General features: G+C 43.7%; 1 protein-coding gene across 1 annotated transcript in view; it reads left to right on the top strand.

Annotated features, from left to right (window-relative positions):
- Positions 1-27,733, top strand: part of Su(var)3-3 (lysine-specific histone demethylase Su(var)3-3) — a 222,566-nt gene that overhangs the window by 7,416 nt on the left and 187,417 nt on the right. The window lies entirely within an intron of this gene.

The following is a 27,733-nucleotide window of genomic DNA, read 5'->3' as shown; positions in this document are numbered from 1 at the left end:
CTTCTATTCAAATTATTCACAATATCATGAACGAAGCATTCTCCTCCCGGATACTTTACTTATTTACGCTTGAAACATAGTAACATAGGTATACTAAACGACGAGAGTCTTTGGACTTTTTATTTTTCTGGTCAATAATCACAATTTTGACTGCATTTTCTAAAAAAAACGGCGACCAAGCCGAATTTACGTGGTTAAAAAATACGAAACCTGTTTAAATCGAGCTTATCATTACCCTTTTTTAACGCAATATTTAACAGTGATAAGACCAGATGATACTTGAACAGATCTTCTCGTTCTCACAGTTGTTGCGACAGTACGTTTCGTAATTGAACGACGAATATTTATTTGAGAAGATCACGAGCAGAATTCGTTTATTCCCGACTCAGCCATAATATTCACTTTTTTGACCTGAAAAGCGGGATGATAATGGCATATTATTCCTTCTTTACCTTTTTCCCTCATCTGTGGGAAAAAATAGCGCGTTCCTCCCGCATTTACATGACCTTATATTTCACCTTATAAACCGTCACCGTGATAATGGTGACCTTACAAATCCAAATCGGCGCATATCAATTTTTCAGTTTTTCTGGTTTTCTCTTTTCCTTTTCCGTTTTGAACTATATCTCTCTGTATTATTATAAAGTTTCAATCATATTATAGTTTTCAGACTAATAGATCACACTTGCACATTAAAGGAAAACACTTTTAAGTAAATAATGTGACCAGAGTTGTGTCAGTAATAAATTCCTATGCGTAACACAGTAGGAAAAGTCGGTTATTCTCTCGGGTAATCTTCGATTTTATTTCTTTGTTACATAATGTACTATTTTCTCCCGGGCAAGAATGAATTGATACGATTTGATATAATTAGATCTAATTAAATCCGGCTTTTGTCTATATCCATTTTGATCTCACCTTATATAATTTGTAGATCTAATTAGACATATTTAGATCTAATTATGTGTATACAGATCTACTGAAATCTGTACATTACATATTGTTAGATCTGTTTAGAACTAATCAGATCTAGAAATTATGGTATATTTCCATCCGATTAGATAGAGACGAAATTAGAATTGAATTAGATCAAATCAGAGCCAAGAGTGATATTGCAAACGAGTTGTAAGGGTACAAAGTGATCAACCCTTGAGGCAAACCATACGCGTGTCTCCTTGTAGCACTTCATGACGGTAGGATCGTACGAGTAGTCGAGACTATCTGTACGGCAGTGGTTGAACGCGTGCACGTATGTGTATTGTACACATTGTACACACAGGGTAAGGGAAACTTGTGGATTTAGGTGACAATCTCGGTAAGCTAAGCTGAACTCAACTGAACTAAAACTAGTCCAAGCGGCACGGAGAGTTGCGACGTCATACAGAGTAATACGGGAACTTACACAGACACACGTTGTAAGCCCGTTACGAGGATCCCTGTTCCCGGTTCATGGTCTGTGGCTCCTGATTCCTTAGAGTTGGGCCAGTTGCCACGCGAAACTTGAAATCCGGGTCGGACGCTCTTTAATGGAATTTCTGTCTGTCCATGCGAATGAAATTGTTAGCAGAAGTACCGTCTTATCGCGTGATAGCTTTGAGCGAGTATCGAGCCTCTACTTCCAATGTTACAAACATATGTGTAGGACATTTCCTGGATTCACTTATTCGCTCCGAAGCATCTTGGTTTTCGTCATTACTGTAGTTTTTAGAATTAGTTGGTCAAAGTTTCCTACGGAACTTGGTTGGTATACTGCCTATTATGATGTAACTTGTATGATGGATATTTTGTGAAAAAAATATTCATGAAAGGGGCTGGGTTATACCCTGCATACCTGTAGAAAGCACCAACTACCGTAGAAAATTTCAAGCTAATAGCACGAACCACGGTTGACGAGATAATAATACTTCTTTGAAATCACGCGTACCTTTTCCCTGCCTTCGTCCCGTCGTTCTAACCCCGCTAACCGGTTTTGCTCAAATTTAATGCCGGACGTACGAATTGTTTCTAGCAAGGCGTGTATGTATTTATTTATGATGTTGAGAAAAAAAAATCAATGAATTAACAATGTTCACTCACTGTTTAGAAAGTCGCGCGATGGATGGTAAAGCCTTTAAAACTTGGCTACGTATCTCTCGAAACATTCTCTCGGGATTTCCGAAGAAACCCTCAGACGACTTTACTGCTTATTATATTAACCAAGCCAGGGAGCCAATTATGACGTGGCTTGCCTCCTCGTATGAGTTATGAGAAAAATGTGGTTTCTGTTAGAAAAATGTGAGCTGAATCACACGTGGTGGAAGAATCTCGTATATAATCAGACGGGGCAGATTCTACGGTTCTCTCCGCTTTTCTCCTTCCATCCGTAGTCGGCCTCAGCCGTCCACCAGCTAACAAGCAGCCTTATTACTGCTTGTGCTCCCTTATGCATTAGCGAATTCGCGGTAAAAACCACCACCGTCTGTAAGCACCGACTTCCACGAGGATATTACCACAACTTACGTAAATAATAGTTCATATACTCTAAACCTCGGGAGGTACTGTATAAATTTCATTCCGTTTTCATACCTATAAAAGTACTCGCTTTCTTCTATGGTTATTTTATAATGGAACGAAACGTAATTTTTCGTATCAAAAATTTAAATCCGTATTAAAATATTTCGAAAATAGATTGGGAAAGTACAAAATACTGTATAACGTGTTATATAATTCAGTGATCTACTTCACACTTTAACACAGGTACGGTAGAATAATTGCGAAGTTTTTTTTTTTTTTATTTTGCTGTGTCCTGTTTCTAGTGAACGTTCAGTTTCTTTTCTCGTGTATTATATATTGCTGCAAAATATCAGCATTTGTAACGGTATGTATCCCTTTCATTTATAGCCTCGTTGAAAATTGAATCCTGGGAGTTATTTAGCTTTGTGTAATAACCGGTCGATTGCAGTATAACTTTGGAATTAATGATGTCTGCATTCGTGAAAAAGTTACTCCCCGGTTATACGATGTTGAATAAAATTCAAAATTCCTTCGCGGATGAAGAATGCGCGTTCGGCGCAAAGTGAACGTGCGGAAATATGTCTGCTATGTTCGCTGCAAAAAGTTTAACGCAACGTGATTCAATTACGTACCACTTGCTGGAGTTGGTATTTAATATAGTCTGTTCCCAATCGTCCACATACTTCACATTTCTATGGACATACTGAATGAAATATAGTGTTTATATAATTTGCTCGTCGGTTATTATATCATTTAACCAGCACGTTTTCGCTGTGACAGTCACAACAGTTTCGATATCATAGGATTATTCGTTCGTTCACAATCCACGAAACGGTATAAACGAATAATTTTCTTCGCAGCGTAATCGAGCCATTCATTCTTCATTCGGTTTCGGCTTTTCTCCTCGCTTCCGGAGAATAGCTAATACAAGGTGTGGGTACAGACTCGACGTGATTATTGAGTCGGAGCATGAATCAACGCATTGTGACCATCAGGGCAGGTGCGTGGCTCTCGTTTTACAGACAACAGGGATTTACGCTGCGTTTGTCAACGGGGCGTGCATTGGTATTTCACGGAAAGTAAAAGGGCTTTCGGTTCCCATTTCATTTGTCGCCGCCCTTTAATTTTGTCTATCACAAGAGATCGCCGCGGCTGCTGCGGGGCAGAGCTTTGTCACCGTCGTGTCACCGTACACCGACCAACCGGATTTAATTCGACAGAATCAAACGACAACGCAAGCCTTCCCCATGATTCCATTGAACGGAATAATTGCAGTAGGTTACGTGAAAGGTTTACACTAATTCAGCCGTCTGACGGGATGCTTTGAACTCCATTCCACTTGGACCGTTAACGGATGTTACAAGCCTTTGTTATAATTTTACCCCGCGTCGATTGCCGGGGTATGCACCCCGTGCCTTTTCGCTTTCGTTACTTGTTCACTTCTTCGGTTTTCGTTCAATTGCGATAGATTTTCACTGGATAGTAAATTGATTGGTTTTGCTATAAACTGGTAATCAAAGCTTAACTCTTCCCGAATCGAACTTGGTAGTATAATAATGACGATGTAAGTCATCGCTCACGTGGTTTATGAAAATGGGTCGGAATCAGAGCTCTCTTCCGTAGTGACATGTCATTTGTTCAACCATATGCGTTAAACACGGTGGGAATGTTTCTGTCTTTGGGAAATTTGTGTATAACTAGCAAAATGAAACCTTTGAGATGTGGCCCATACCACGATGCGGAGTTACGTGCACCCGGAGATGTACTTTGTGTGTATGGTTACAATACGGTGTTCAGTCTGACATTAACCTACACTTATCGGAGTACATCCATTGTGTATATCCATTGTTGGCGCGTTACAGGCATTACCGCGGCATTGTGCCGGTCGTAACAATACATCTGGCAGTTGCCAGCTGATAGAGAAACGAGCCCCGCTATAACCATCGACTTTCAGCTCCTAGATTGCCAACTTAATTGAGACTTAATAGGCTGTTTTCCAGACCTCGCGTTGCGTGTGCGGATGAATCCCAGCAAAACACAGACGGGCCCCGAGTTTTGTCTCACTGGCATACCGGTTAATTTACTGACCGGATAAGAACGTCGGATGGGAATATAACTGATGATTCTGGGAACCTGAAAGTATACGTATATATATATACATATATACGTCGTTCACATGACATATATATATATATATATATATATGCACATGCTGCACACGGGTAAGAAAAATCCGTAATGTTCCTCGAAAATAATGAACGGGGAACGTGCGGGGAACGGCGAAATTGGAATGGAAGGACCGTTATTCTCGGTCGACGAGTGCATTGCAAGCGGTGAGCAACGCCGGTAGCTGGGATAAATGAGCTGTGGTAGCAGCTTCTCTTCTCGGATCACTTTCCTCGTCAGCTCTCTTCTTCTTATATGCATACATGCATGTATATATATATATATATATATATGTATAAAATTTTAAGCCCTATTAGTGGCGTTGTAAATTTGGAAAAAAGCCTCGTCGTTCGCTTTGGCGGTACGCATGATCGGGTGAGTTAGGTGCGATAGCAGCCCACCAAAATTACGCAATCCGATATCGAACTCCACCCGTATCCTCTATACCTACCTTATATATGTGTGGTCCTATATCGCGTTATTATATCCACGGTCTTCGGTTCTCCAGCTAATGCCTCGCGTTATCTCACCGTCACTAATCGAATCGTCTATTTTATTCACCGGAGAATGATAAATAAAAATAAATTTGTCGGAACGGATTGAAATGTACGTGACCAATCGACGCGAGTCCCGCGACCTACCCGACGATATGTATGACTATATATTTGTCTATGACGTACCCCGCACGTATAACGCGGGAATAAATTATAACGAATAAGTTTATTCTTTGTATCTGCCATGTATTGTCTCGTCGATTTACGTCGATATAATTCAAATAACGATTGCCTCAATTTTATTCTTTTTTCATTTAATATTATATTTTGCTCTCATTCTTCGTGTTGATTTACCACTCTGCACTTGGGAATACAATATTTAATTTAAACAATAAGACAATGATCGATGATTTAAATCAGGTTATTCGATTCAATCCATTCTCGCGTTGCAATCGGATGACTTGGCACGACGAATAGCGGCAATTTAAAGTAAACACGGATGTTTTATTCTAGTAAAACACAATTTTCATAAAAATTTGAAAATGGTGAAACAGCGGTACAAATTCGTTCTTTGTTAAAACGCAAAAATACGTGTCTCATGAAACTGTATGAAGATTGACGTGCCAAATTCACAAATCGATCGCAGGTGGTCGCCATAGAATGATCGGTGAATCCATACGGACCGGGCTATATATACAAGAAAGAAGATCCCGCGGCAATTATTGGGACGTCTTTGTGAGCTGGAGTCCCAGGAGCTTCGCGGAACCCTGGAGTCATGGAGCCTATCGCGGCGGTATCTCACGCAGATCGGAATCAGCTTATCTATAAAACACATCTAATCTCCACCACCCGCAAAACCTTGGACGGTGTGCCCGATAAATATGTTGCTAAACACGCATGCCCGAGGCCCGCGGTGTCTTGTGTCGACTCTCGTCGGTACATCTACCCGTGTAGGTACTCCGGAGCGCTGTACGCACTGTTTGCGCTCTGGGCCACTTTGGTGCTTTAGCGGGTAGGTAGGTAGGTACTCCCCGGCTACCGCTCGCCTCGAGTTAATTAAGCCCCACCGGTTGTCCGGGACCATCGAACATAAACATACTTACGCCCTAGCCTCTGTGCTGCAGCTTCTTCTGGTCAGCCGGACCTCGGATGTGTAAGGCATCTCTTCGAAGATAAGATTACTCCTCTTGTAATCGGCTTCCCTCACGGGGTGACAGCTTTTCGCTGTAGTCCACGTAACATTCTTTGGGTAGCGAGTTACGGGATGGTTCGGGACACCCTCCGGTTCTTCAAGATGGCTCTACGAGATGAAAGTAACAAGTGGTTATGGTCGTTTACTGGGATGGTGCTTCGTTCGTTTAATTCTCAAGGAACTGGAGTGGATAGTAAAGAAAGTGGCATTTACTCTAAGACCAAGAACATCTCGCGTCTGAAATTTTGTAAGTGATACGAAGAGTGTAATTCCAATGTTGCCTCGAATCTGCAGGGCGAGTTTCATTACGAGTAGCAGAGAGAAAGAAAACCAGTTAATCCTGATTAAAGTGAACTCGAAACTAAATTGCCTGGAAACACCGAACGATCTCTAACATCATTCGTGTCACTTTCGGCTAGCAATTTGTCGTTATTTGGGGAGAAATACCGGTGTACGTATATATATACATGAATCAGGTTTAACTATTGCACCGATGAACAAATTTTAAATGGTGTCGAAAATTCCGTATTGAAACTTTTCCGTTTATGCATAATAGCTACGTGGAGATTAACGTCACCACGAACGATGGCGGAAAGGTATTACAGTTTTGAATTACTTTTTTTTTCAATTTTCCTCACCCGCAGGGGAAAATGTCACTATCGGTTAGCTCGAGAGTAAACGCGCGAGCGTAACTCTTGGCTCCATTAATCATCCAGCGATAAGAACTTTTATTTAAATCTTGCAAACACCTTCTTCTTCTTCTCCCTACATGCTGGATCCGTTGGAAAAGTCATGCCTAGGTAAGTACTCAAGTGTCGGTCACCGCGTCAAGACAGCTGACCACTATACCGAGAGAAAATTTTTCTTTAAATAACTAAATGTGTGGTTATGGGTGGCGAAATGAATATTTATCTGTGTCGATTCAAGATTTGTTGGTCCAACCAAACGTTCGTTTCACCCAATTAATCGGAATTTGGATTGCTTAAATCAAACAAATATTTTGTCAGACCAACGGATCTTGAATTGACACAGATAAATATTCATTTCGCCGCCTTGGTTTTTTCAAATTAGTGAAGTTATCAATCCGAGTCGTAACCATTGACGTTTGCTAAATACAGTCATTCTGATATAGCTGTTCCGATTTGTGGTTTGTGAAGTTGGATCACTAGACGTATTACGCGAGATTCAACACCGCTTGAGAGATAAAAGTGCGTCGATCGTCGTAGTTGCGGAATCGGATGATGATATAACAGGTGTAGCCGTAGCAATTGTAGAAGTCTACAATAAGGGTGCTTTGCTCCCTTGAAACACGATCATGGCTAGCGTTATCTCTCTTATATACACGTCGCCTTGCTCGACGTCGTCTGTTTCTGTTCCATCTTGAGTACCTACCATTTGCAGAAAATGAGAAAAACCTTGAGAAGGAATCTTATGACGCGAGTTGCGTGTGTGGTATTTGAGCTGTTGTAAAGTATAATGGAACTTTACTGCCAGTAGAGGTACATGGTAGTAGAGGTCCTGGTTCTCACCTGACCTATCCGATCGTTGGAATTCATTTAAATTCTTTAAAGTTGAGAAAAATAATTTTTTTTTCAAATAATAATCAACCGTTGGGTTGCTTTAGTTGAAAATAAAAGAGCTCTGACGTGATTAAACATGCAGCCGGAAGAGCGGCAGTGGCGTCGATCGTTAGCCGCGAAATGGGGAGGGAATGTAGGTACCTACTTTGTAAGTAACGCGTTAATAGCGCTCGCATAGAGGTGTAATTTATAGATTGCCGTCAAGTGTTTGAACCTTTAATAGGCTTTCGAACCTAGCCGGGCATATCTCTTCCCCTGCGTCGCCTGCTGCAGTTGGTTAAAGCCCTCAGGCTCTCACGGGTTAAAACGGACTTGAAATCGACACCGGAAAGGAGCGTCAGAACCCAACGAAACGACAAATTAAGAAGAGCATTGAATCCCGGGTTTTCCCTCTCGGTTTTTCACGCTGCACAGCTGCACCTCCGCTCCAGATCACGCTTGGAGTACCTCCGGTATATCCGGCTGACGATCGAACTGGAATCGCCTCGTAACCTCGACTATCGATCGCATCGATCTCCCTGGCATGCAAACGACACTCTGCAAGTGTTTGTCAGCGTGTGAATGCAGCTTTCCGTCAGTCCTCGTCGATCGCCGGTCGTTTCAGAATCGGCAGATCCAAGCAGCGATAGCGATGGTGGCCGTAAAACATACCGACCATGCAGACGCTAGGTGTGGCGAAATCCGTTTAGGTACCCCTCGTTACTAAATTATTAAATTATATACGGAATTGATAGCAATATTCCTTGAGATTTATTCTTCTTATCCACCATACTCATCGGATCTTGCATTTATTTCGTTGAGTTAAGACGTGATTTTCATTATTAATAATACCAGCATTCGTTGCTCAGGTAACGAACACATTCACCATACTGACAATGAAGAATCACCCTTGCCTGCTGTTTCCACAGTTTTTCCTCTTACTTTCACATTCTCTGAATTTTTTTTTCTCTGAAATTTTCTCTCCACGTGCCTAAGTAAAGTTTACCCTGAAGTAATGTTTCCATGTGTCAACGATTCTTCGTGGAACATCGTCACCGGTTTTGTCGTGCTACTTTTTGACGGCAAATCACCATGGTTCGGAGAAAGAATTTTCATTCGAAAATCAGAACCGTGGACGGGATTCGAAATTCGCACATTCGGGAGATGTGAGATATATGGGGCATAATTCGTGAGTGAATTAGCGCGTCGTCGGCGTATCCTCGAAGGGTCTCTATTCTTTCACTAAGAAACGAGAAATGTTTCCCGCCCTGATGTCGTTTAGTCGGGGGCTTTATCGCTGGATATTATCAAGGCACTCCCCCCTCTCCGTCACGGCCGCATCCCGCCGGGTTTCGTCCTTCGGGCTCCTCAATCTTTTAGGCAATCCCATCTTCTGTCTCAAGATGATTTCTCCCGCGTACCCGTACCCACTATATTCTAACAAATCCACTTTATTCCCGCATATAAATCTCGCGCGGCAGTTCGCATTCGCGTTCGCGTGTTGCTATTCTGCTGTTCGGGGAACTGACAACGGAAATGATAAACTCGCTACTTAATCAACCGGAAAAATAAGGTTCCATATCGGTTGGGGTGAGTACACTCTGGCGATCCGCCCCCCTTCCTATGCCTATGTGTTATACCGTTATCTATATACGTATATAAGCCTTTTCGAAGAATGAATTAGGTCGCGTGTCGGAGTTGGCGGACTTCGAGTTGAAAAATGAAGCCCATTTCCTCTTCCTATTGCGTCACTTGATTTTATGCCCATCATGGCACTTCTTGAAAGGCGCTCGTCACACTTGTAAGAGCCATATTTCGTAGGCGCAGGTACGTGGACGTTTCGTACACGCGATATATGCGAAAGAAGGCACGCGGCCGATACAAGGCGGGTACTGAAAACGCTCAACGCCCAAACGGCCGAACAACGCGCGAAGTAACACAATGGGGTCGTTACCGCGCCCTGTACTTCCTGTTCTCGAGGCGGGCGCGTGGGACGAACTTGAGGAGGAGAAGCGGACCCATAAAATAAACAACAACCCTTAACTTTGGTGTATTGAACGATACCCACTCGCGGGAAGCTAAATTGCATCGGAAATAAAGCGAGGTGAAATGATCAGGGAACTAACGAGAGGAAAAGTAGCCGAAAAGAAAAATCAACGAAGCAAAGAGCGAAGAGAATCGAAATAAATAAATAATCTAGCTATATCGGTGAGAAAAAACGAGCGGCAAGTATGTGAGAACGGGCAAGGCGTTGTCGGGTGACTCGACTCAAATTCTTTTATAAATCAACAGAGTGGGTATCTACATGGGTCCGTCCAATCAGCGACACATCGCACCGGCCTACGCCACTCCATCGAGGAGCAGAACTCGTACGCGCAACTTGAGACACAAACAATTAATTCCAGTCTTATCTGACCAGAAATACAGGTAGCTCGTATTTTACTCCTTTCATGAATAATACGTACGAACATCCTCGTTATATGGACGCAATCCAGTGTTCGATTATCGAAATTTGTTTAAATTTCACGACTTTGTTGTAGGAGCTACAACTCCGAGGGAATAATTTGCAACGTTCGGTAACAAGTTGTACGGTTAAATTTACTAATTTGCGACGCGTTGATCTTTCAACCGTTGCTTCCCTTGACTGCACTGCAACAGTGCAGAATGCGGCCTCCCACAGGTAAAACTAATTGCGCGAGGAAAAACTCGACTTGCCGGATAAGTTATCATCGTCGTGCAGGTTTGTCTAGGGAATCGGATACGGGCGGTAGAGGCAATCTGGCATGAGTAGGTGTTCGTGAGCGTGCGGTGTCTTCTATCCTAATGCGTGCAGGGATGTGTAAGCTCGTGAGTGTAACGCGCGGCTGTCTTATACCCAAGGCCTGTAACAACCGGGGACGAATTTTATCTCATATGGTTACGACGCCGCGACGTCCGCGCAACGGTACGCCGCGAGAGCAGCAATAAAGTGAGGAACACGATGGTGCTAATCAAAGCGGTCTGTGTTCCTTTCTTAATTAAATAATTAACACAAATCATATTAGCATTTTCTTCGTCGCTGCGGCACTTGCCCATCCATAGGTAGGAGGGATACATCTGGTATGTACGTACCTGCATACAACCGAAGCCTGATTGCGCCAGCAGCGTCTTGTGTCAGCCAAATACGGCGTCACATGTTGCACGTGGCCCCTGCAGGTAATTTTCATTAGCAGGCTAGCTCGTCGTCCCCGCGTCTCTTCCTTTTTGGCTTGATCAGCCTTCAAGAACGCGCACCTTTTGTCCGGTCAATTACTTTCACGGAATTTTTTACTCTTTCGCACAGTCGGTTTTACTATAGGGACGACAGCGATCATCTACCTATGGAAATCAATTTTCGTGCTGTTCGTTTATCCATTCGTAGTTTTACCGCCGGTTCCAATCAGCCGTTGAACGAGGCTGTTACACCACATCTTTCGAGTTCTTCATACAGTTTTGTCACTTCGTCGCGAGACGTATTACGCCATGCGTGGATATGTTATATATGCTGCAGAAAATATGCCGAATATACATGAATCGACGATTTTATTTGGATAAACGAAAAATTTCTATACCTCATCGCAAGCCATCGGTGAGGATCATTCACCGAATTGCTTTCCTGCGATATAGAAAAACACGAGCTGGGAGTACGCAATTACGACGTTCATAAAGCAAATCTATTCGCATCTGTCTTCTCTCCTCTCTATTCCAGCGTTTCATGTTATATGTTCGTACATCTAATAAAATGTAATAGTCCATCTATACATTTTATCGATGGGATGATCCAATTCGTGCTCCGAAATGAGGCATAAACAATATACATTTCGTACAGATTTATATACGTGTATAAATATTTATGCACAATCTCAAAGCTAGAAGGTTGAGTTGCCTACATACGAGTTGGTGTACAACCGGTGCATATATTGCGGTAAAGCCTCGCAGACTGCATCCTCGTTCTCGCGGCGCAAGCTTGCCCAGTGACGTAAATCTCTCGCAATTTCTTGACCTGATGCATTTGCATAGGAAAGAAAAAGCAGTCTGCGTTGCGGTAAAAGCCGCCAAGACGTGAAACACGCGATGGAAAAGATAACCTCGCCGTATAAAACGGACCCTCCTCGGTCGAGATATTCCCAACTTTTGCAGCCTCAGCTTTAAGATGCACGGATGTTGATCCTTGGCTTTAGTATTTGGTCTGCGAGTCATAATCTCAAACCAAACGTGGCTTACTCCTGCAGAGTAAGCAGGCTTGTGTCGGGGATGTTTCTCCATTCAGCATACGATTTGCATAGTTTGATACCTTCTTACGTCCCGTATCGCTCTCGTTTTTATCGTCGCTTGAATTCCTCGATTTAACGCGGTGCGTTTTTACGTATCCAGAAGTAGTACTTGCGTGAAATCACTCAGAGAGCGGAGAGGTGGCGGACTGACAAGGTACCGAGTGGCTGGGCGATCCTCGATTACGCTGAATAATACAGCGACATCGAGTGACAACGATTACAGTATCATTAATAACAGAATTTGTTGGAGGGCGTCTTGGGCGAAGAAATCTCACCGTGTCTCGAGTGACGGTAGACGGCGACATCGAGACCCAAGACGAATAGAGATGTGGGCCGGATAACTCTACGTTCAGTTTTTGGGCCTGTGTCACAACCATCGCGGCGTAACTTCTGCGGCGCGTTCCTCTTCTTGTTTCATTCCCGTAAATTCCGTGGCCAAAAATTCTCTTCTCGAATGGACGATGTGTGGATGTGTGAGGAAGTTGATAGTGAAACTACACCGTTAGATCAAAGGGACTAGTGATTGATTAAAAAGTATTCCTTCCGAGAACTTGAGATGACGGGGATACGATAAACGAGGGAAGAAAATTTTTAGAAGGTTTTATAGAAATTGGATTCACGTAAATTCAAGTCGATCACATTTACTTCGTTCAAGGATCAGGTCCGTAGCTCTGTAGGGACCTGGCGTTCTTCCAACTGCTGATGGAATTGGAGATGAACAGGTTTTATCTGTCGTTGTAATAAAATCGTAGTCATTAATCAGAAAGGTGTCCCTTGTTGGCCAGAGAATATTATTATCTCCCCGGTGTGGTGGTGCCTTTTCTTTTCCGCGGATACCATCGGATGGTATCTCATAGCCTAGCCTGCGTGTAAATATCTTATCCTCTGCAGAATTCTTTCCGGTCTCTGAGAAGAATGGTTGAAATTTTTTGTAATTCTTCACTCGTGTGACACACTCTGAACCTCCGGGTGTCTCCTCCCTTCTTCTTCTCGCTCAAGCTCGGGTGGAAAAATTCACTTAGATTTCATATACAGATATTCCATCTCGTGTATAACCACTTTCGTCCTTCTGCCAGGATTTACCGTTCATCTTTTCTGGCATTTCGGTCCGAGATCAAAATGCAAAGTCGTCTTCCACACGCTGCAGATTCGCAATCTATATAGTACGTATATGAGAAATATGTATTACAGTGGAGAAATTGGGAGCTTGCGGTAAGCGGAACGGATGAAAGGCAAATCGAGAGGGGAGGGAGAAAGGTGCTCGTCATATTACCTCCAGATGTTGGCGCGTAATTCGAACCTTAATGAGAGTTCGTAATTTTAATCAACCCCCCGTCGTTGGACGAACACGGCTCTCGGCTCGGCTTCGTTCATGCGGAAGAATGTAGGTAGGCACATACCTACACGGGTATCCGTCGACGGAGTACCGAGCATAGACGTGTCCCCGCCGGAGGACCTTTCCGCAATCAGCCGCGTCTCTCTCGGATCACCTTCGCAAGCCCGCGCTGATCTCGGTTAAGGATTTACATTTCGCGCCGGGGATTTTCCGCGTAATTATCAAAGCCAGTAGTTTTTAGCAATCGTTTCGATGCAAATTTTATTCAAGATAATAACGGGGGATCAGTGGGAATGGTTCGTTTCGCCGTCGGATCCTCGAGCGGCCGCCTCGCGCTGCACCTTTCATTACAACGAGGAGGGTTAGATCCACACGTGATAACCTGGCATGTCGGCCCACTTGCGTTCTGGACCCGTGATGTTATTCATTTCGTATACAACTTGCCAATCATCCGGTTATCTTTGAGAAAAGACTCGGTTAAGCGTGACATCGGGTTGCAAGTTGGGTATTTCGTACAACCGGGGACTGCGTTTTCTCCTTCGAGTCTCCTGCGTGATTGCCAGTCTTGATTAGGGAGTGCACGTAGATCATGTAATGCAAAGATCACGTGCGTGTTCGAGCGGTGTTTGCGGGAATTAAAAAATCATGCCGGAAAACACGGTTTTGCAGCACGGAGAAACGGCGCACGATGGAATTAGTCGGGTATAAGGTACATACTAATTGACAGCTGACGAGCCTTTCGAGAATACCGGTAGACGTTCCTCAATCTTCATATCTCTGAACGAGACCCTCTGCCGCAACGTTGATGTATGCTTAAGTTACGTCGACTCATCTTCTACTGGAGCTAGTTTTACTTTCTACGAATTCCTCGATCTACGATGCGATATCCCTTTCGCTTGAGAATCACTTCAGTCGCGTCAGTTAGACAGTATTTTGCACCAAGTTGCAATGATATCGTTGCTTCGTTAGAAGTGTATCATGTTGAAGTTGGTAACGAAGAAGAAATATACACTTCGTGGATATAAACGGTCAAATTTGTTTATTTAAATTGGCTGACGTTTCGGTTAATGCAAAAGGTCGACCTTCCTCAGAGCCTACAAGAAAAAATTGTATTATACGAAGCTAGTAACGTTATTGTAACGATGCATGTCGAGGTAAACCGTTATTTCGCGACTTTGAAATTGTCTGATATTTAATAGGCCGTAATAGAGCAAGGCATATTTATATTTTGAAAACTGCTTTAAAGTCATTCGAAAGTTGGAAGAAAGTGAATTTTTCCTTCCAATTATGATGACGTTACTAACTTCAACCTCGTGGAAGAGTAATATGTCCTTTGTTCTCAGGAGTTTACCATTCTGATTATCGCATTTTCTTCTCTTATTAGTTTCATCTTGAGCGCAGGTGCTGTTTCAATATTATAAAAGAAGCGGACGTTCATCTGCTCGTTCGAATAATACTTACTCGTTCTGTTAAACGAGTCAACGGGGCGAACTGCTTTATAATCGGCGATCTCGCACGAGGGTTGGGGGCTGCAGGTAGACCCTGAGAGTCAAGACAAGGAAGCTAGAGATCGAGATGAAAACGAAGGCGCAGACGGAAGTCTTTCGTTCGATCGTTGGGGCTGTTAGAGAGATTATAGATCGATATGCAAGAAAACGGTGACAGGTAAAACGGCCGACGGAAAGAGCAAATAATTAAAATTCAGTGGTAAATATTTTCCGAACTAGGCGGGTGCTGCGTCGTCCCATTCTCCGATTGTTATCGAAACTACGCTGTGGCCAGAGGGCAGGGATCGGCGGATAGGGTGCGCGTTGATGGTAGATAAATTACGTGAAAATGCTTGATTCATGGCAAGCAGGGTAGAACCGTGGTTGCGCCGCGGCCGGCAGCCTCTCGAGGAACTTGGAAGAAAGGAATCTCTCCGTGAATGTCGCGGTTAGCTTAGATCCTTGGACACCCATAAAATTAATTAAACCCCCATTATACGTTAACAACGCACGGGGCATTCCTCAAATAGTCGTATCTGGAGAGTTCTCTCGTGACTGATTGATGGCGCTTACAAACCGACTACCCGGAGACGACCCTGACAACTCCTTACGGGAGACGAGTCTTTTGCAGCTTTTCAACCCACCTACCTACTTCAACCGCGAATTCCTCTATTTCATCCGCTCGACGGACCGGTCCTGCAAAATTGCTTTTACCCCCGCAGTATCGCCGACCTTTCAACTATGCCGTAACTACGCGATGTCGAAATTTTATCAAACCATTTAATAACATCGGGGAGACGTGTCAAAAAAGCCTGAATACCAGTCGTTGCGTACATAATTGGTTGAACTTTTATTGCTAATTAAGTGCGCTAATATCAATTTAAGTATACGATTTTTTTCTTTTCGTTAGAATACTTCGCATTTCGGTTACTCTGCTAATGCGATGTCGCGTTAGCAAGGCACTGGCAAAAAGCGTCGAAACAAGTACTTCGGAAATCAATCAAGGCAGGAATTCAGAGCATCGTGGGTGCTAACTACTCGAAATCGATTCAGAAAGTTCTTGGTCCCTAAAATTCCTAAAAATACTAGACTGACAACAAACTCTTTGGCGATGTGAACCGATTAACTTGGTCGTTTGGAACCGGAATGATTTGGATTCCTCCACACGATAATTAACTGAGGCGTAAACTATGTTCTTAATTACAATCAACCGCACGTCATACGTACGTCGACCGTACATTTTTGCACCAGCTTCCTCGGAAATAGAAAAAACGCGCGTTTCATTCCGTACAGTGAAGCTATATCCAGATCTCGTTCCACTTTCAGTCACGTCAACGTTTTCAACTAATTAACTGCAGCCGTGGTGTTGCCGTAGCTCACGAGGGCAGACGGCGACCCGAGGTAGGTGAGCACTGACCCTGCATACTGCGAGTGCTGTAATCCGTGTAGTACAGTATTCGTGTACACCCTTATGCACGATGCGACATGCGGTGCGGCGTACCTACCATAGGAGCGAAGCCCCCCTTATAACCCGGTTCCAAAGCTACGGAGAAAACGTTGGTTGCTGCTCGTTGCCGCGGGGAGATGGTGTAGATAACACGTGAATTATTCCCGCTCTCTGCGGAACCCTATTTCTGTCTTATTCCTCCGCGGTGTTTGGCTCTATCAACCTTATTAAAAATCAATAGCCGGAGATTGTCGGGGTGGATAACCGTTAGTTCACTTCCTCGTTCTCGGTGCTATACAAAATACTCGAAGAGCGCATCGGAAATTGAACCGAACCTCGGTCGTAGTTCATTTTTAGAATATCCCTGATCTTTCACTGGCGGACGTAGCTCAGAGAGTCGTTGACTTGATTTATTTGTTCACCGTTGTGGCGGTCCTGCAGGCTTGTTCTTAGTTATCTCTTTCCTTAGGTCAGGCACGCCCGAACCGAGTCGTGGATTCAATTAAACTCGTCATGCATTGCTTGTCGTTAGAATAATATGTTCGCCTGAAACTGATCGCGCCCGAGTTCCTCTGCAGTTGTACCTGATCCGTATAGGTGCATATTCATACCTCGTTTATATACTCTGTTACCTTGGGATAATCTAACCTACGTACCACCGTCACGACTCGAGCTAGCCATCCTGTTATGACTGCAATTAAACCCTGCACGGGTCGTGACGAATGCAGCTGTTCTCACACCGCGACTGTGTCATTCTAAATCTCGGCGCGTCATTGCTTGGCTTTGGATTAGAAGACTAGCCTTTACTCCGATCATGCCGACGGAACGAGCAATTGGGTATCTCATTCCGAGGTGCGTACCCTTGCGAGGTGGTCGCCGATAACTGCCGATTTACTAACCACCGGCAGCTCGTATTTTTAGTAGCGTGGCTCGAAGCGTCCAAAGTTGAACGCGGGGGGATAAGGTGGCGGCTACATGCAAAGAGGCACTTCGCAAAATAACACTTTACGGTGTGAATCCAAGTTTACGACGACTCTGATTGATCAACTGATTCAGAGATACAGCGAATCACTGCGAAACTTCTTGATTGGTCAAGTGCCAGACTTTACCCAGTCTTCGTTGATATCGTATACGGACGATGTAGACGTAATTCTCGATTTTCTGATTTTGGAACGGAGAGAAGTAACGAGAAACCAATTGGCGTTCATCTGATGGCCTACCATTCGGTTATATATACATATGCCTGTAATTGCGAAATATGAATGCGAAAAGCTTGTGTGTGTGTGTGCTTAGTCTGGTTCAGTGCTTGGTTGCGCGCTCGTTATATATCCGTTCTAAAAAGCCGAACTTCTTGAGCTCGTAAGATGCGATTCCCGCGTTGCTCCAGCGTAAGTTGCCGCGTTTCTTATCACAGCTGAAAAAGTGGGTTTGCTTGCACCCGTCTCCCGAGTGTTGGCGTCGCTCGGAAACGAAACATTGCTAAGAAGCTTAACGAGCTTAAGTGGCCATGAAGGCAGCAAACGGTTGTATCAGAAATTTGCGGACCCCTTAGTTTATTTTTTCGTTTTCTTCCAGATTTACTTACTTGAACTCGTTTGTTGTTAAAATGTTGAGCGAAATTCAAGGAATAACATGAGATCATTTCGTGACAACTTTTCATCCTTAATAGTAAATAGGTACCAAAAAAGACGATGATAACTGTTGTAAGTTTCGAAAGAATCTACTTCTATGACACTGATTCCCAGTTGGTTTTTTCCATGTAAAACTATCCCTCTCGCTTACATTGCAAAGGTGTCTCCGAGGTCGGTCAGTTTTCTGTGCTCGGTGTGCAAGAAGCCGCTGAATTCCCTCTGGATATTTGTTTAGCTGTCTGTCTTTCACTTTCCGCTCTCGTTCCTTTCGCCTTGGTGCATTTTCATCAGATTATATACAGGGCATTCCACCCCAAACCGACCTATGCACGTCTGACCCTCGCCATCAGCCACTTTCTTAATTTTTAAGTAAGGTGCAAAGTTTACAAAGAAATCATCTTTCACTGAGTTTTAGATGTTTTGGACCACGGGTTTGATTTCTATTGCTCCCAAAAACACAAAAACCCAATTTTCGAAGAAATAGCCCTAATCAATTGGCTGTAGATTTTCGTGAATTCTTTGTTAAATAATGAACATTTCTACACCAAGATGGAAGTGAGCAAGCTTTTCGTTTAGAAGATACAGACGAAGGAAGTAATTAAAAATTGAGAAACATCGAATCAAATATAAATTTCAAAAATAGATAGCTGTAACTGTTAAACCAAAAGCGCAAAAACGTGAAAAATTGAATTAAATATGAATTTATATTTTTATGCTGTACGTGACGGTATGATGGATTCAATTTAATTTTGGTTTTTGCAATCACGACTACGCATCACTTTGTGAAATTGTACCGATGAATTGTTTCAATCGCTCAGTTACTTTGGCTATCCCTATTGTCCGATTAAACTTGTCGTAATTGATACTCGAAGACAGACAAATGAACTGCCACCAACCAAATTTCAGTTTCATAAGGATCTACCGTACATTGTGTGACAGATTGAAATAGTGTTAGAAAGTCTGCACGAAGATACTTTTGGTATCAATGTTTGCTTTACCGCGTATCCGTGATTACAATAAAATGCACAAATTTAAGAGCAATCAAGGTACCGTATCAGTCATTCCTACAATAATAGGAGATCAATATGCATCCGTCTCCCTTTTATTTGATAATCACCGCAATCGGAAAAGGGACTTTTCCGTGCGGCTAATCTGAATGTTCATAAAAATGAACAGAGGAAGAAGTAACGTCCTGTAGAAGCGGGGCTAATACCGGTTCCGAATAATGAACCACGATGGTACATGCCATGGGTAGAAGTGCGGTGTATACATATATCTTTGTTTTCTGAGTATTTAGTCGGTACGCGGGATGACATGGAAATAAGCAATGCAAATTGCTCTCGACTCTTGCCGCAAGCCGCCGCCTACCCATTACCTGGTTTACGCGTTAGTAGCCCTGCGAACGTAGAAGTCCTGCGGGTGAAGGGAGGACCGTGGAAGTCTCTTGTCGCGTCGGTACTCTCTTGCGGTAATAAGAGGAGACTTATTCTCGAAATACTTGCACGCGTGCGAGAGAGAGAGAAAGCAAGAGAGAGAGAGAGAGAGAGAGAGAGAGAGAGAGAGAGAGAGAGAGAGAGAGAGAGAGAGAGAGAGAGAGAGAGAGAGAGAGAGAGAGAGAGAGAGAGAGAGAGAGAGAGAGAGAGAGAGAGAGAGAGAGAGAGCAATGGCGAGAAAGAGAGTGATATGCGGAGAAATGATATTCCCGGTGTTGCGTTAGCTGGGTATACGCGTAGCAGTGTAAAAGTGATGCCTGCTTCGCCGCGGGAGTAAAGCAGGCGGCATTGTTATTACCAGCTAGTATAACAGACCCTTGGGCGGATGCCTATAATCACAGTGTTTCGCTGGGTAACTCTGCGAAACGAGTAAGACCGAGAGATGGCAGGAGGACCCAGAAGGGATCAGGAGATGCCTCTGCCCGTTAACAAGAAGACTGCTGCAAGCTCAAGGTTGCGATGCCCTACTGCGCTAAATTCATTCACCCTTGAGCAATCTCACTTTTCTACGATTTTCAAGGTACTCTTATCCATATCTTATTCACGATTATCGCCAATCGTCCGCACTACCGATCACGTTCCTACGTTCAGCTGTAATTGTAAAAAACGACAATACCTCGTCCATGTGCAGCCGGGTAGTTCCGGGGGAGCATCCTGTTCCGGGTATCGGTATCGAAACGAAATATGCATGTATGCGAGAGCTTGCAAGGTGTAATATTATTGAAGCATGGCATTATGTTAATTTCTTATTCAAAGCAGTTCTCTGGTCTCTGCTATTCGAGCTGTGAGGACTACTCCACTCCGCTCGACGGCATCCGAACCCCACTGCTTTGAAAATGCCCGCAAAAGAGCGGTCGTTGAAACAGATCAGTGCCTTTGATATTTACTGCCTTTCATGCCTTCATGCCCGAGGTGCGCCCGCCTCCTCCTCGTGATCCTCTTCGTTCCTAGCTTTTCCCCGCCTCCTGCATCTATACCTGGTCCTTTTCTCCTGGTAGCTAGATGCGTGTAGCTCGTGTCAGTGAGTCATCTCGACACGACGGATCGCGTCACGCACCGCCGGTATACCGACTTTTCGTCCCCACGAGCCTCGGGTAATACCGGGTGACGTCAACGAACTAGAAATTCAGAGTCTCTGATTCCAGTTTCTAACAAAGGTTACAAGGGAGTTGAGTTCAATTTCAGCGTTCGAATGTTCGGTTCAATTTTTATCCCTTAAATTGGAACAGGTATTACATGTTAAGTATCGAAGCGATCGTTTCTTTCAATACTCCCGGCCAAATTCACGACGAATCCAAATGAGCTGTAGGAATCTTTACGATAGCTAATACCAATTCATCATGAAATTTTATTTACACTTCAGTTGAAGCACGAAAAATCGTTTCATACCCTTCGAGAAGAAAGCACCTTCGAGTTTTATTGAGATTCTTGTATAAAGTGTTCGGTTTAATCGAAGGAATAACCTTTATGTACCTACCCTCTTGCTAAGATTGGCGACGCGACGCTGGATATATTAATTTTACAGAATTGTACTTCAGCCGTAGCTAGGGTATAGAGTATAATGCCTGGTCCGTTTCAATATCCCTTTGAAGCTCCATTACGATTGTGAGTGAAAAATTGCCGAGTCCTCGGAGGGAAGGCGATTCCACTCGAGGTGCGTCAAAAGTGAACTGATTTGACACTTTCGAGAAACTCGTGATGTAATCCGCGTCTTCCTAGTTAGGCACATCGTATCCGCTTGTCGACGCGTGGTTTTGACAAATCTAAGGTATTCGTCAACCCGGATCTCATTCGGAATATCTGCTTCGCTTTTGTACTACAAATTATTCTCGATCACCCGTTGTGCACGCTCGCATTACGGGCCGGTGTTCTTTTGTAATGGGTCCACAGCGTGACCGCGTCAATTGTAACGTCTTGCGAACCCACGCGGTCGCATCCATCACTCACGGCGCTCGGCGTCGCGGCGTCGCAGCGTCGCGGTGTCACTCGTTGCGCTCAATGCCGTTCTCGACGTGAGCCCGCCGGACCCGCCAACTACCCGAAAGAATCCCGCTGAGCATCCGCGTAGTTTATGTCACCATTCGGTCGGCCAGCGTTCAACTCCACCGCGTCTTTGTACCCGCTTCCTAATCCCCGTTTTCATTTTTTGTTAACCCCCTCTCTCCTCCTCCCCCAATTTTTCATTTTTATCACACTGTACGGCTGTGTCTAGTCGGCCACGAGTTATTGCCGGTATGCAGTTATTTGAGATTGTCCTTTTCTTGGAAACTTAGTTAGTTAATCAAAATGAAATCGCTGTGGGTATAGTCGTTGCCTGTTTTACTCACTCACTATGCTTATCGCGACTTGTGAGTTAATTAATATGCCAAGTTAATTGGTATGCTCCCTGTGCGCTCCTTATACTTGCGTAGCCAATGCCAAATGGGAATAAAGCCCTTGCTTTTGTCGCAGAGCAATGCGAAGTCGATTAATGACTATAACAACTGGCAATGAACGAGAAAGGAGGCGCTTCTTGTAAGATTTGAGACTTGCACCGGAATCTAAAGTACACCTTGAGAACCACGTTCGCACCACAGACTTCCGTGACTAATAAATTAATCACTTCTGTTGCCACCGCTCTCAAACGTGATCGTACTGCCTACGAAGCTCCTACGCGTGACTGCTGCGCTTGGCATAAAAATGAACAAAGCACAGCAATCGATGAAAAATAAATTGCGGGTTAGTGTGATCGGAGGCACGTTGTATGCCTGCCCCAATGTGCCTCGTTACATCGGGCATCTGTCCCCAAAAAATTGGAGGATTCGGAATCATGTCGTTAAATTATCGTCCAAATCGGTCAAATGACCGGGTGGTCACTGTCGTGGATTACGTGACTCTTTGCTCTGCGCTAGTTATCTTCAGACTAGTCTAACCACACGGTATTCGTAGACGATGGAAGATTGCAGTTCTCCTCATCCCGGGTACTTGTGCGCCTGGCTGTGTGTCTGTTAGTTTTGGTCAGGATCCTTGTCAAACGAACCGCGGGAGCGCGGCGAAGGGACTGACCCTCGCGAATCACGAGTCTTTGTGTAACCAGGAAGTAAGGGCGTCTTTTGTGGATCGTTGGTTCTTCCGGGATGACGTATTATTTTTATTTTGTTTTATCATCATTGGTTTTTTTTTCTCCCGACTGCGTCACGTTACGGTAGAACGAGCTTACAACAAATATCCGCTGATGCTTTAGTGACACAATGGGGATTTTTAGATATCAATTTCTACTGATTACATTTGACAGTCAAAGACGCTCAAGCCTCAAGGTAACGCGATACGCAGTCTGGTCGAACTACTTCATTGAGATCCGTTCCTTTTAGTTTCAAATCTTTTGACACCTTGGTCAGTTTTTTTTCTCTTCTTTTGCTTACAAGGTGGTAACGTTTGAGGTTCACCTTGATCTCGTAATGTACGAATGTGTATTATATTCGGTTCTCCGAAGTGATTGACCCCCATTTAGATACCTCTAAGTTTCATATCGCGGATTTGTAAAGATATACTTGTTCACATTCTGGGCGACTATTCGTTTTTGTAAGTAGTAGCAGGTTTACACGGACTTTTGTATCTGTTTGAAAGAGTCGTATTCCGGCGTATTTCGTTTCATAGTTAATCATCTCGCATCCAGACACCTTACACCTCTGGATCTGATCACCTGCAGCAGTATTTAAGTCAGGTTAGTGGACGTTACACGGTATACATTTCCAGTTGCTTGGGATGAAGGTGCGAAAGTTTCGTCATCGAATATAGCCAAGGGCACTACCAGACGAGAATTTGAAACTATAATATCGTACTACATCGTTTGATCATGTTTGCAGATTGATTTTAACAAATTTCTTCAAGTATAAAATCGATGTTATTTTTTAACCATGCAGTTGTAGTGCAGTCGCTAAATCAGTTTGAGTATGTTATTTTCTTATATTCATGAAAACACCAGGTTAAAAAACTCACTATTGAATCTTGCCTACTCAACTTGACGGAATATACAACAACTGCAGTTAGAATATCCGCCGTAGCTATCCGGATCGATGCTGATGACATATTCCGCAGCCTCGTGTTCACCGAGAGACTTTGCCAACGTAGAAAACGGAGATGATTGAATGCTCTAGTAAATCTAACGCGTCGTCGTATTCCTCGTATGCATCTGAAAAATGATCGTTCAACCGGGGTCGCAAGTACTTCTTGAATTTGAAATCATGAGACGGGCTGACATGCGCTATACTATACCGAATGTATCGTAACACAGGGTATGTTCAGTCGATTAAATTTAAGCAGTAGGTATACTCGTCTATTCGTATCTTACATTAGCCATAATACGAACTAACCGAACCCCTGCTACGCCGTCAAGACTCTTCTCGTCCGCGTCGCGACGCTTGGTCCGCAGCTCGCACACTGCACCATCAGGCACCGCATGCAGGCGTCCGGGTCCCAAACTCCGTGCAGTGTTGTATATAAAGGTTTATTGCCGAGATATCTTTTTTACTTTGAAAAGGAGCGATGCATGCGCTGTCGTGCAAGGATACGGGCAGTGACAATGCCGCCGATAGAGTGGCCGCGTGTGTCCCGACGAGCAGCATTATGAGCTCCCATAAGAGTCCCATACGAGGGGCACGGGGCTTGAGCTCAGGTTGGGCCCCGAGCGACGTAATGTCACGCATTCCTGAATAGAAGACTCTTTTGTCCGCGTAATAGAGGACTTCGTCGTACGGTACGCTCGCGCGACCTTCTCCCGACCACCTCCGGTTCATTCTACACTTCTCAATTGGAGAATGATTGACAAATTCGTTCGATTATTCTTGCTGTCGCGGTGAATGCTCTATTCCCGAGATACAATGGATTCGTCATGTTCTGCCCCGCCAATTGAAATGTTTTAACCGATCGTGTATAATTCACTTACCTGAAAGTTGGCCCATTCATTCACTTTCAGAGCGGCGAAAGAGTGGAAAGGAGAAGAGAGGAGTGGCGAGGAGAGGAGACGAGAGGTGAGGAGAGCAGAGGAGAGCAGAGGAGAGGAGAGGAGAGGAGAGGAGAGAAGAGGCGAGGCCCACTCCGGCGACGCTCGGATTTACTTGCCGACTACGGGTTTCGATGGGTGAGCCTCGTTCCTCGTTCCTCGTTCCTCGTTCCTCAATCCTCGCTTCCCAACTCCCATCTCTCCACCTTACCCCGCCACGCCTCACACCCTGCGCCCTGGCTCACTTAACTTCTTGATAGCCCATCAGCTAGACAAATTATGGAGGCATATCATTTTTCACATCACGCGTCTTATTAAACGCTTGCTTTCGAGCGACCTTTCTTCACTTTGTTTCTCTTCCTTCGAACGCACGGAACCAACCCGAGATTCTAGAGGTACTGTTTCTTTGTTCAATTCCTCTCAGGTACTACTCAAGGCGAGGTATTTACACGTGTGACGCTACACGTACGTCTATCATTTTGGTGCTTTAATCTGTTCTCCGAATTTCTGTATTCAAAGGACTCGTGGCCATTGTTGGAAACTGAAAAACTGCAATTTGCGAGTTTGTTTCCCAGGTTTGGCAAATGAAACGCGTGTGAATTAATAAAACTAATATGGGTACAGGAAGCGACGATGAAATTCAGTACTTTGTATTCAATTTTTCGCCATTGATGTGCTTGAGAATGTTTATTCAAGTTTTGACTAGTTGGTATGCGATGCTGCTCGACGTCATTGATCATTCCGCATCCAGTCGAAGAAGTACTAGGAATACGTTCCAGGTGAGATATTAGGATATTGATGGCTCAATTTGTAGAATTATATAATGTATAGTATACCACCTGCCGTAATGCGTAGCATTAAGGTAGATAACTTATCGATATCTATATTGTAACTGCACGGCGATTCTTTGGCGAAATGAGAACTTTGAGTATTATAAAATTTCATTCATATTTTATATGGGTAAATTTCATTCGAGATCAAGTATTTGAGGTATACTTTTTTTCTTACGATGAGCTGTCATTAGGAAAAAATTAAATTCTTGCGTTTGCGGAAGAGCCAATTTTCAGAGAAGATTCTCAAATATAATATTTTTGACCGCATAAGTTTCGGCCGTGAAGTAAATGAACAGAATATTTTGTATTTTGAAAGAGAATGCCATATATTGGCTACAAGATGACGTGAAATCTTACGATACCAGCGTCCTCGAATTTTGAAAACGTGTCATATATTATTAATTATTAAGGAAGTTGCACGCGAGAAATTCCGCGCCTGTGCAAACGTTTAAAAATCTTTTCACTCATTTGCGCCAAGTTCTCCTGTATTAAATTAGGTATTTGATAACTGTCCGTAAACCACGAGTTGTCATAAAGCTTCCGACGATCCTGGTCACTGGCTACGCAAGAGTGCAAAGGCATTCATATATCTGTCCGCGATGAATGGTCATGTGGGTATCGTACAGGTATATTCATGACGGGTACAGGAAAGAATTCTTCCGTGACTGGGGAAATAAATTGAAACGAGCGCCTCGACGCTTATTAAATTGTTGCCTTTATTTATACCTCTCTGAACCACCGTCGTTTCCGATCTTGACTTTGAATTCGTTTTCAAGACCGTATTTACCGTCGCATGAAATTAGATGCCATTAATTTTCTTCTCACCCCACTTTCCTCTTGTCACCCAAAACTTGACTGCTCGCATGTCTGACGTATTCTCGACAGATTTCACCGACTCGCGTTTGCGATGCTTCACCACAGAAATGCGCTATGCGATATAGAATATATTATACGTATGCGAACGTTGAACATGCGCACACACCGAAGCTTGTATGTATTTGTAAGTAATACTGTGAGATTTGTAAGTAATACTGTGAGACTCAAAGCTGGATGAAGTCACTCACAAGCGGCACGAAATTGTCAGACATGAAATTGTTAGCGAAGTGTGTGTTCTTTCACAAGTTTATTGGTGCATTTTGCATTTTGCACCTCCCAACAGACATTCGAGCCGTTCAGGTCTTACTCTAGTCGTAAACCGCTCAGCGGCTCGCGTAGCGTCATACATGGAGTAACGCGTGTCGTCGATAAACAGCTGATTTAATATGGCGAATTCCAGAGAATGCCATTTCTCGCAGTCGACTAGAAATTTAATGGAAACGGCATGTGCGTATAATAAATAATGACTAAAGTAATGCGATTCGGGTCGGACCTGTTACACCCCATTATGTTTATAGCAATCGTTTGTCACACTTTGTCTCCCTGTGTACCCTTTTCACCCTGCAGGTCTCCGTCGCTTCAATTTAATCCTCTTGGGAAAATAGCTAAGCTGGTAGGTATATTGACCGCATCTCTTTTACTTGTCGAACCGTAGCTCTACTTTTGCTTTTACGTTGCTACGGATTTTTCACTCGAGTATCTACTAATATCTCGCGGATTGTACGGAACACGAATGATACGAGGAGACAATTCGTCTGTCCAATTCCCCTTCGGAAATGTTCTCATCCGGCTTGTGGAAAAGTCGAGATCCAATCTCGGTGCGAAGTTTGCAACTGCAACGAAAGTTTTACCGCCCGAAAAGTAGGAGAGCTGTCATGAAAAGTTGGCGCGGTAAACTGATTCGATGTGAAACTTGGGCTCCAAGAATTCATCGATTTTTCCTCCAGCTTTATTTGTCGCCACGGCAAGCTGTCAATTTCTTGATATAGTGATTCGCTTCTCTTCGTAAACAAACCTGAACGCAAACCTTTCTCGACGTAGTAAAATCGACTGAAACAAAAGCCATCGTAAAAGTAGGATTAGAACTTGGGCATTAGCCGATTGATGCATTTTATTGTGGCAGTTAACACAACGATTCGCCAGTCATTACCAATTTTCTTATATGACACACGCAGTTTATTGATTGGACCGATTTACCGACGAGCTATTTCTCTGAGTGAAAAAACATGACGCGAATTTTTATTTTTGCTGAGCGAGAATTCGAGATGAACAATATTTGAACGTTCAGAACGGCTTCCTTCTTCGCAGCTGTTCAGAAAACTAGGGCAAGCTGTAGCTGTAGTAAAGATGCGCCGAGCTAATCTTATTTACGATATTAAAATTTTCCTCTCCAGCTACGTCATCTTTAATAAACTCGATCCAAAGATCTTGCTGTTTTATCGGAATATCGAGC

This window comes from Neodiprion pinetum, chromosome 4 (genome assembly GCF_021155775.2).
Source record: "Neodiprion pinetum isolate iyNeoPine1 chromosome 4, iyNeoPine1.2, whole genome shotgun sequence".
NCBI classification, from domain to species: Eukaryota; Metazoa; Arthropoda; class Insecta; order Hymenoptera; family Diprionidae; genus Neodiprion; species Neodiprion pinetum.
The sequence above is the reverse complement of the archived record's forward strand: the minus strand, read 5'-3'. Positions and strand labels throughout refer to the sequence as shown.